This window comes from Antennarius striatus, chromosome 18 (assembly GCF_040054535.1).
Source record: "Antennarius striatus isolate MH-2024 chromosome 18, ASM4005453v1, whole genome shotgun sequence".
NCBI lineage: Eukaryota > Metazoa > Chordata > Actinopteri > Lophiiformes > Antennariidae > Antennarius > Antennarius striatus.
In genome coordinates, this window is record NC_090793.1 from 11533607 (window position 1) to 11541689 (window position 8083).

Consider the following 8083-nt stretch of genomic DNA (forward strand, 5'->3'; position numbering starts at 1 on the left):
ACATTATAGAGACACGGAGTGGGAGGTATTAATCAAAGTAGAAATAGCGACAATGTGTGTGTGTGTATATATATATATATATATATATATATATATATATATATATATATATATATATATATATATATATATATATATCACTGCGAAGAGCTTGAAAATTATGAAAAAATTACAAAACACTTCCAAAACATGTTAGAGTTATCCACAGCACAGTATCTAATTGTTCATTTCTGCCAATATCAAATATAATATCGCAAATGCAGTATAACGAAGTCTGAAATCCTGCTGCATGAAGTAGGGGGTCCAGCTTATATTATGGTGTTTAAGGTGCTTCAGGTTGGCTTAAGTTGTTTCAAGATACGTCATTCTCAATTATACATCGGTTTAAAAAAAACAACAGAAAAATAAAAATCAAGTTTATGTCGTTTTACTCCACTTTACATCTGTCTGCCTCATATATCGGAATTTTAATATCACCAGCAAGCCATTAAAAGTACATTATATCATTCATTCATTTTTTGTCCGCTTTGCAGACACGGGGAGAACAAGCAAACTCCGCACAGAATCGGACTCGAACCTGGAACCGCCTTGTTGTGCAGCGACAGCGCTACCCACTGCGCCGTTGTGGTGCCCACATAATATGTTACTGTAAAACAAATCAGAATAAGTACACACAATACAATATTATCAGGCTGTAACAACAATGTGGTAACAGCAATGCAGAAGAAGTGGCTGAAGACCAGACAATGACGTACAAGACTGTGACGTATGAGACAGCAACGTTTTTTTCTGTAATATATCAAAAAATAAAATGAATTGTTTGTAAGCTTAAAACAGTGGTAGTAGCCATATATTATTGAAAACACATTCATAAATAAAGTACAGTACACAACAGGGAATGGTTATCTTCAGTTTAGCCCAGAGACAATTTAATTCGACATACCTCGTTTTTTGACTTACTTTACCTCTCCTGGAAGGAATTAATGATGTAAGCTGAGGTGTACTTGTACTTGGTTATAATGTAATTTTGAATAATTGGTAGGAATAAAATCACTAAAATAAAATAACTCACTCGGCCTGCAATAAGTGGAACAAATGGTAGAAAATGAATGAATAAGTTGAATAAGTCACCCTGTTTATATAACAGAATGTTGCAAATAATGTGTTATAATGCAGAAATATGAAACGATGCCAGAACAAAACATTCAGATTTCAAATGATTAAGTTTAAATATCTACTCCAAATGTTAAAAAATTTGTGGGGATTTACAAAAAGAGCTTTCATTATAAAAGACTAATTACATGTGGTGGAAATAAATCACTTAAGGCTGATGACATGACATACATACAGGGCCTTATTAGATTTCTGTGCTGTTTGTCATTAACGAGTTTCTCCTTTTTCCTAGATTTTTTTTATTTTTATCAAAAGCATTGTAATGAAGTGGGAATGGAAGAAAAGGTTCTGACCAAAAGTATTTCATAATACTGGATTAATATTTAAAAAAGCTGTAACAGATATTTCTTGATTGAAAAAACAAACTTAATTTAATAACAGCTGTCAGCTAACTTAATACAAGAAATTACAAGTCATAACAATGAGAGAAGGAAATATTATACAGAGAAGTTTTATCCGTGTCCGAAAGTGATGTGATAACTGTCTAAAAACATTAATTACTTTCTGAAAAGGAAAAGAAATGCAAAGTAACAACATCAACACTGTGTTAATAGCTATTTCTCTTTAGTGTGCTTTGACCACTTTCCAGCAGCAAGGCAAAAATTATATTGCCTTGATCAAACTTCCCCAACATCTACCTTATACAGTACATGTCCACACCACTAGGGAAGACCACACATCGCCCAGCCATCGGCGGTACGATTCCCGCTCCCGCCAAGATATCTTCCGGAGTGTGAGCTGACGATGGGAGGTGTCAGCTCACCTCCCAGCCACTGCCGAGGTGCCCTTGAGCAAGGCACCCCTGACCCCACAAGCTACTCATTTGGGGCGCGATCCCTCACGTGACCCTTCACTCTACCTCCCCCTGTGTACTTACTGCATGCCTACAGGCCCCTAGTGTGTTGTGTGTTTGTTCAGGGGCCTGCATACATCATATACATATGTATATGTGCACATTTAACCTTGTATGGAGAGTGAAAACAGAATTTCCCCTCTTCGGGACTAATTAAGCATGATTCTTCTGTGATTCTTCTATATATATGCAGAGACCTGAAAAAATTTGCTTTTCATAATAGGACCCTTTTAATAATTAGCCCCTGCCCCCCAGACTGTGCTGTAGTCATTTGAAAATGTGAAATATTCCAGGCAAGAGTTGATGATATTTCATCTATAAATTTTTATCTTCTTGAAAACACATTTTTGCACCTCACACATTTCCAATGTTATGTTCTTAAGGATGCAGACACATTTCATCTTTATCTCAATAATCAAGAAAGTGATATGATGCCTGTGGGGTATTAACATTCATCTAAATGAGATGGGCAGTGACTACTGCTCAGCAGTAAAAAATGTTGTTGCACATTTATTGCTCAGTTTTAGAGGAGCCCAGTCATCCTTAAGACAAGTCAGTGAATGGCACTAACCATCCTCTTTCATGTCAAAGCCAATCTCAACCCCAGAGGTCTCATTAAAGCAGGAGCAGAGGTTTGACTGAGTAAAGAGGACAGCTCTTTCAAGGGCCACTGAGAATGTTCAACACTTACATAGTGGAAAACACACATCACTGATCAAAAACACACAGCACTGATGGACAGAAATGAAGATTAAAAAAAAACAATGCATACCTAGCGTTTACAAAAAACTTCATTTTCACCAGCGTTTTCGTCCTGGATATCTGCGTTGTCATGTGGACGAAAGACTTAACAGCAACAAAAAGCCTCGCTCCCCGATGCCTTACGCCATATTGTTCATGTGATTCCTTCTGGCAGATGCGCCGTCATTGGTTGGGCACCATGATTGGTTGGGCACTTGATTAACAGGTAGTGGGTGGAGTTAAAACGTGACAGCGTGAAGTTTTCAATTGAGCTTATTCAAATATAGAGGTGGGAAGATACACATATACACAAACAGTGTGCCCTTGCGCATTCACACATCAATGATTGCGACTCCACCTCATCGCTGCTTTTTAGTAAGCAGTCACGTGATACCGTATGTGCATTCTATTGGCTGACGGCATCCGGAAGTGCGCTCTGTTCCATCAGTCTCGGACTTTGGTGAGACACAAAAGTGCTTTAAACAGTCGATAAGTGTGGGACAAGGTAATACAGATAGAAGGTTCAGTATGGGGAGGGTTCATTTAATTACGTTTAAACGGTCTATCAACATATCTGTCTATCAATGTTTCTATCTATCTGTGTGTCTGTCTAGAGTTAGTAATGGAGAATGACTACTGATTGAGTTACTACTACATATAATAAATCACTTCAAAGGCCAAGGATATTATGGGAATATAATGTTAGGTATTAGTTGGTGTTTTATTATTATTAATAAAGAGTCAATAAGGTACTAACAAACAACTAGTTCATTGTTAGGTTGTATTCACTCAGGTTGTATTTTGCCAACTAGTTAGCTCTGCTTTGGTCTGAGTATGTTTAGCCTGCGAATGTACTGTATGTGCGCGCAAGCGTGTCCGCATACAGTGTATCCTGAGCATCATGGAAAACACACACACAAACACATACGCACACGCCACATCTTTTTAATCTCACTTTAATCTTACTTATAGTTGCTTAGCGGAATAAAGTCGGCTTGTATTTGGCTATCTAGTTAACTCCACGCCGGTGTTGGTTCCGTTTGTGTGTCCTCAGAGTCATGGTGAACACACACACACACACGCACACGCACGCGCACTCACACATACACACACACACACACGCACACACACACACACACACACACACACACACACACACACACACACACACACACACACACACACACACACACACACACACACACACACACACACACAGGAAAATTGAAGAATAAAAAGGGTAAAAATAAATCGTAAAAAATAGAGAATAGAGAAGAGAATAAAAATGTATACACAAGTATGTATGTACTGTAACGTTGGATTAGCAGACTGAGGTACTACAGGGACTGCGCCCAACAGCCAAGGGTTCAATGTAGTTCACAAGAACAAGAGATGACCTCCCCGTTTCATCTTACAACTCCTGGTGCCATCCCAGTCATTACCAACTGTCTGGAAGCCCTCAGAGGAAACTTACAATAGTTATCTGGGATTGTAACCATGTTTCACTGAAAAACATCAGAATGCATCCTGTTTATTCCTCCATCTTGTTAGCCAGTGATCTCTCGTTGTTCGAGACAATTGTCGGGAAACACATTTTTTTATTATCTCCTCTCCATTTTCACCTGTTGTCTCCACTCATTTTTTCCCCATTTGCAAGCACTGTGTGTTATTCTCCACAAATCCTCCTTGATGCTTACTTGTCATTCTCAGTTCGATCAGCTGATCTTGTGCTTACACAAAGCAGCTACAGAGTTACATTCAGCTGACTGAGACAGTAGCTTGACGAATACCTTAGAAAAAAACAACAGTTACAGTATATAATGAAAAGTAATAGCGAAAAAGAAGAGGAAAAATAAGAGATAAATATGTAAAGCACTGGAGCCGGCAAGTAAGTGCATGTGCACGGTGGTGCATGTGTGAGTGCACGTGATGCATGCCCACCTCTTCAATGAGGGCGTGTAGCAAGCAATGACAGAGGGAGCTCATTAACATTTAATGGCCAACCCAGAAAAATAGGGCGTTCGCCAGGGAGTCCATTTCAGAAATTTTTAATATATGACATTGAGGACTACAAATCAGTTAACATTTCAAATGCAGTGTAGTTGGACATCTGGCAGCGGTGTGAATTTAATTGAAAAGAGTATAATGTGGGACATTTAATCAAGCTGTTTTGTGACTTGTTTTGTTGTTGTCATGTATAAATTACACTAGAATCATGTCACCATTTCAACGAGAGTCATAGAGAGGCAATTCTGAGTTGATTTAAGATGACAAATGAAGTGAAACTCTATAAAAGATAGGCAGTAGAGTCAGGGCATTTGCAATCAGGGATGCCACTCTGGTGGATAGGCAGCTTCTTTAGCAAAGGGAGACATCTTGTGGTCTCCATCTAAACAAAACTAACCTCTTGTCTTGTAAAGTAACACAGCTCCCTGCTCTGTATGCTGTTTAAGAAAGGCAATGGCAGCAAGAATGGATTTTTAGCAGAGGGGCTTGCACTTAAAAATGCCTCATAAAAATAAACCAAAAGGAAAAAACAGGTAGGCTGTGTGAATATACAATTGTTTTTCATTAATGAACCTATGTATATTATTTTTCTAGGATTGCTTTAATTCTTAAATTGCTGCTGGACGTTCTGTGGGATGTTTCTTATTTAAAATATGCAACAATTGTAAATGTGACAGAACATGAGCGGAGTATATCTCAACCTTGCAGGCTTGTAGGATGGCTGATGCAGCTTGTATCAGTAAAAAACAGATTCTGCTAGCTACTCCTTTCATTTTGCTCCCTTGTCCCATCCCAGCTGGGCCTGTACCCCCCCAAAAAGGTTTTTAGATTAATGGAAGGTTCTATGAGCCTAAATTCCTAACAGTTAATTTTCTTTGCTGGCCATGATGTGGAAGATGGCGTCGTTGAGCATCAGGACCATGGATAAATGCTGATCATGCGAACAGGGCAAGAGAATTTAGCATAATGCAAATGGTCGCTCAAATATAACAGGTCAGGTTGAAAGTTGCCAGCATGGTGACTATTGGCTTACTGTAAGAAAACTGTTACAACCTGCCTGTTATGTTATATATTTTTTTTAATTATTGATGGGGTTGGGTATTGATTGGGGTTGTTTCCCTGTAGGGGCTAAATGATGTATTGGGTCTCCTGGGGATAATTGGTGCTCTGGTACAAGTAGAAACCGATATTGGCCTGGTTAGGTTTTGGCCTGGAAACATTAACACGTTTTTGACTGCTGAACAGTGAACGCTGAACATTTTACTATTCGATGTTAACTATCATTTTAGTTAACTGAGAAACTTCATGGAAATAAAACAGAGTAATCAGCATAAAGTGGTGTGTCGAACTTTTGATTACAAGGAAGCAGATCAGCAAATTATTCATGTAGCATGGTGGAATACCTCAGTGGCTTAAAGCTCAGTTTAGCCTCTAGAAGATAAAATTGATTCAGCAGAAATATTAAAACCAATTTCACCCTGTATGTGTGTGTGTGCATGTGTGTGTGAGAGAGTATATACTGTATACAGTATACTGTATATAATCACAGTATATATACACAATGTATACATATTGTGTATATATACTAGAAGGAACACGTGGAAATTCAACGATAAATCAATAATATCAGACTTTTTACCAAACATATGAAAACAAATGTATTGGTATTATAAACCAAGCGCACCCAACATAGTCAAAAATCAACGTGGTGACGTAACGACTTTGTGTTGGCAAATCATGGGTTGCGCTGGGCGGGCATTGCAAAGCCATAGATGAATGTTAGCAGGCTAACTGGAGAAAGAAAGCTAACTTCTTCTTTTCCTTTTGGCTTGTGTGTGTGTGTGTGTGTGTGTGTGTGTGTGTGTGTGTGTGTGTGTGTGTGTGTGTGTGTGTGTCATCACTCAAGCCTACAGTCAGCAACCTGCAGTCAATTTGTTACAAACTCCTCAAATTTCCTCACCGGTGCTTTCATTTGCAAGGATAATCTTTTTATTACGAAAAAACTTGTTTCCATCTTGTTTGTTTAGCTGGAGATGTCCTGTATCTGTTCCTGAATCCATTTTGCCTGCTTGCCCGGAAATTGAGCAAAGTAAGCTCTTGACAGAGGCCCAAAAACGCCATCAAGCAGCAGCATCCCACCAAGAGTTTTTCTTGTGTCAGGTGAAAATTTAAATTCAAATCATGCCCCTAAATATTTGCCAGACTGAACACAATATCTCTTCCCAGGATTCAAGGAAATGTCATTACAGATTATACATGCAAAGGATGTTTTAAAGAGGAATTAAATCCTCCCCATTACATCCACAAATGTGGTGACATTTCTAACAATTTGACATACCTGGCCTCCCCTGAAAAAAAACAAAATCGATTATAAGCGAATTTCAGTTTAGCTGAAAGAAGATAAGGAGGTCATACTTCAAAAGATGCACGGCAAAGCATTTACTCATCAATAGAGCAAGATACAGCTCCCTGGGGCCATTAGTGGAAACAAAAGCGAATAACTGTGAATATGACAGGCAATCTTAAATCAAAAGGATTTGTAATAAGAAGTCAGTGTGGACACAAAAAAGACACAATTGTTTTGGCTGTAAAATGGTTAGCATTTTGAAGCACAGCATGGCTGGTGTCCAGTACCTTAACCTAACAAGCTAATAACTAAAGAGGTAATGTCAACCAACACCTCTAATCTCTGCCTGTGACAGCATCTGCTTTTCAATGTGCAAGTCAGCAAAAAAATCAACTGCTATTTGTGAATTCCCTCAATATTCCTCCTCAGAGCTATTGATCAGTCTGCCAATACTGCATTTACAGTAACACACTGGCCTCCACTGACACTAATAATACACTAGACACTAGTAATAATACAAACACAGGCCTTTGCTACTCAGCCTGTCATGCACTCGCCACCTCAGATCTGCTTACTTCATTATTTGCTCTATGGAGCTTTATTTTATCTCTTCCCTTTCTTCCCATGCTCCAAGTAACTCCAGTAACTCAAGTAATTTTGTGCTCCTTCACACACCTCTTCCCTTCATCTCTTCTAATGTGCTTCGCAGAGTTGGCTCGACTCCAACAAGAGGCCGAATCACAATGATGGTGTCAGTCCTTTGCTGAGTCCCAGTCCCAGCTCAATCTAAGCACAGCTCAACCTCGTCCATCTCTATCTCTTCTCTATTTCCACTTTGTCTTAGCTCTTTCCTTTAAGACTATTTCACAATTTTTCAATCTCTGCTCCTATGTCTCTTTTCTGATCTCCCCCACTGTTTGCAGCCAAACTCACTGATTCTACTTCCTTTACTCATCTTTCTC